The following is a 3,103-nucleotide window of genomic DNA, read 5'->3' as shown; positions in this document are numbered from 1 at the left end:
TTAAAAAACCCTTCTTATTTTTTGGCTTTTAATTCAATGTAGGAGCTGTCTAGTGTCATGATGTTATATGTGTTTGACCTCTTTGTGTTTCTGATTTGTACACACTTTGTGTCGAGTCTGGTCGTCTGAAAAGAGCTATACAAATAAATTGAATTTGAACTTCAAAGTATGTATCTAATTGATGGTTTTGTCTTTTTTGTTACAGTGCCATCTATCAAGCTGGTGGCTGGTGGGAGTTGTAGTTTTGTTTCCTATCAGAAAGATGGAACCATGGAAGTGTCACTGTAGGGGATTCCCCGGGGTACGTTTTTATCTTGATACCAACCCATGGGGCTGTCAGAACGGCAAGAAATGAATGGCATGGTAAAAATGTAGCTAAGGTAACTGTAGTTTATGTAATAAGGAATGATTTACTGCAGGAGAATGGTTTATTGTGATTTAAGTGATTGAGGTAATGGAGTTGCCCTTGGTTCGGTCTGGTTGACCAACAACCTGTTTACGGAACAAAGCCTGAGTCATTTGGAGGTTGTCTGGCTTTAGGTCCAGACTGAATCTAGATTGTAAAGCTAGGGAACACGGTTTGCCAGCCATCAGTCTAATTCTGTTTGTGATTTTATTTGTTCATTTTGGTGCCTATACTTTTTCCATTCTCTTGTTATTATGTATTGGGTTTTTCTGCTTTTGGTACTTATACATCTCCCACTTGGGGTCTAATGCATCTCTGCATTGCCTCATCCTTGCCAGATTTCCTCTGTTTTTGGTGCCACCTCTCAGCTGTATCTTTACCCCTTTAACGTGGTTTTAAAAATCCCAGATAATAACAAACAGGATCCAAAGTGACATGAATACAGTCTCTCCCTGGGTTATGATGGAGCTATGCTCCGGCAAACCTACCGTAAGGCGAAGACATCATAAGGTGAAAATACAGTTTAATACAGTACACCTAACCTATCAAACACAGCCTAGCCTAGCTTACCTTAAACACGCTTAGAACGCGTACATTAGCCTACAGTTGGGCAAAATCATTAACATAAAGCCTAATAATAAGTATAACAAAGTGTTGAATATCTCATGTAATTTATTAAATCATGTACTGAAAGTGAAAAACACTTGCCCATCGTAAAGTCAGAATATTTTAACACAGACCATCGTAACCCAGGGTGCGTCTGTATAGTGTAGTTATTATTTCTGGAGATGAACAACTCACAGAACTGTGAAGTATTAAAATACGACTGAAGATGAGCTGTGAGCTTTTGAGTCCCTAATACAATACAGCTAGTAACTAAAATGTTGAATAAAAACCAGCTTGTTTTATTAGTGGCCCTTAAAACCAGAGTTCTGAAGAACCAATTCTTGCTTATCTGCAGCAGCACATTTGGATTTATAAAGCTAAAATGAACAGCTGCTCTTACAAAAGCTTCTGCAGTGCTGCACATAACATCCCTAATTGAGATGGTCAGAAAGGAGAAAATAAGCTTTGCCCCTCTTGATGTCTGGTCCGTATGTTCCGGAAGAGAGGCGGTGCCTCACCTTACCCAGGAGGCCACAGGACTGCACCTAATAATTCTGCTCTGACAACTTTGTTTACCCATGAAGCCAATTTAATAGAGGCATCTTCTGCTCAACAATGCTGGAGAATAAACAGGGCTGAATTGCACCCCAATTACTGTGTACTGAACAGTTCAGAGATGTGCAGGAGACACTACTGAGAGCTCAGGAAACAATGTAAATGAAGACGTGGACTGCAGCCACAAGCAGAAACAACGACTGCTAAACCAATCCATGGATGCTGGAAGGTAATGCCCATCTCTGAAACACCCCTTAGACCTGATGTCAAGCATCCATACAGTCATTGTTGCCAATAGCAGTGTTGTGTTTAGGAGCCTGCTGGGCTTTAGCCCGTAAAGGACAGGTGACAGGGCAGGGGACACTGCAGATTGGGCCCTATGATCTGATTCCAGTATCCCCCAGTTTGCATTACATTATGTTTATTAGCACAATAAGGGATATTTAAAGTCTTTAGTTCATCTGAAGTCATTGGCGTGGGGGCTGAGGCTGGAAAACCCCAAGCAATCCCAGAGTAACACGCGCTGTCCATTTTCAGGGGTCCCCACAGGGAGGCGTGTCTGCTGGAAGTGAGGAGGTCGAATCGGTGGATGGATCTGTTCATCGGGTTTGGTCTAGCATGGCACCCATCATAAGCAGTTTGGCAATGGAGATTCTGCACAGCTGGTTTTGTGGGGACGACTGAAAGTGAGTGTCCCTGTGTGGAGCCGTCGCCGGAAACCGGCCCCTAGAGTCTCCCGTCACAGAGCTCAGGCTGAAGGAGCCAAAAGCAAAAACTCATGTTCGCTCTTGTTTTTTTTCCGCTCAAACTTCAGTGCCTAAGTCCTGCATAAACTTCCTTTGCTCTTTGAACAAAGAGACCCTAATTAGGCGAGATTCAAGACTCGCCGTGCATTATGGCAAGATCAGGCGGATTATGTAATATTCTCGCCCACTCCCCCTTTTTCTCGTCTGTCATCCTTCATCCCTTTCTTTCTGCATCTCGATTCAATGCGGCATGCCGGTGAGTCAGCTGCGAGGGGTTCTGGTCCGCCCCGGCCGACTGGCAACCCGGCCACCTCCTCCGTGTAACCCGGTTTCACCGCGCTGACGCAGAACGAAGGATGTCACCTCTCATACGCTGCCTCGGTAATGCACCCCTTCGCTTTATTGCAGACAGTGTGCCCTCCGCTGTGACACCTGCATAAAGGCATTTTACAAGGCAATAGACTTAGAGGAGCAGATGCAAACTGTCTTAAAGTGACAGTTCAGGATTAAGGGCACTTGAAGAGGGTAAATGAAAATAAAGAACTGATTTGTGATCAGTGTCGGCTACCGGCATGAATATGTGTGGTGTGTATAGAGGTACAGCCGTGTTGCACATGAACAGCGGTCATCACCTCCGAATCCGGCTCGGCGCCCCGTACAGATTATCCACCATGTGAAATGGGAAAACAGAAGCAGAATGGAACGGCGAGTTCTAGCACGAGTTGGCGCATCTCAGCCGTCTCGGCGTATCTCAGCGTGGCGTTCTGCAAAACGGGACAAAACAGGGGAT

The 3,103-nt window shown here is 44.7% G+C and overlaps 1 long non-coding RNA gene across 1 annotated transcript; it reads left to right on the top strand.

The window, feature by feature from the left end:
- Window positions 1–325: 325 nt before the first annotated feature.
- LOC111859904 (uncharacterized) lies at window positions 326–2,525 on the top strand. Its single transcript, XR_002841924.2, has 3 exons — window positions 326–380; window positions 1,682–1,796; window positions 2,105–2,525. It is a non-coding gene; the product is annotated as an uncharacterized lncRNA (long non-coding RNA).
- Window positions 2,526–3,103: the final 578 nt, after the last annotated feature.

Source organism: Paramormyrops kingsleyae, chromosome 7 (genome assembly GCF_048594095.1).
Source record: "Paramormyrops kingsleyae isolate MSU_618 chromosome 7, PKINGS_0.4, whole genome shotgun sequence".
Classification (NCBI taxonomy): domain Eukaryota; kingdom Metazoa; phylum Chordata; class Actinopteri; order Osteoglossiformes; family Mormyridae; genus Paramormyrops; species Paramormyrops kingsleyae.
The sequence above is the reverse complement of the archived record's forward strand: the minus strand, read 5'-3'. Positions and strand labels throughout refer to the sequence as shown.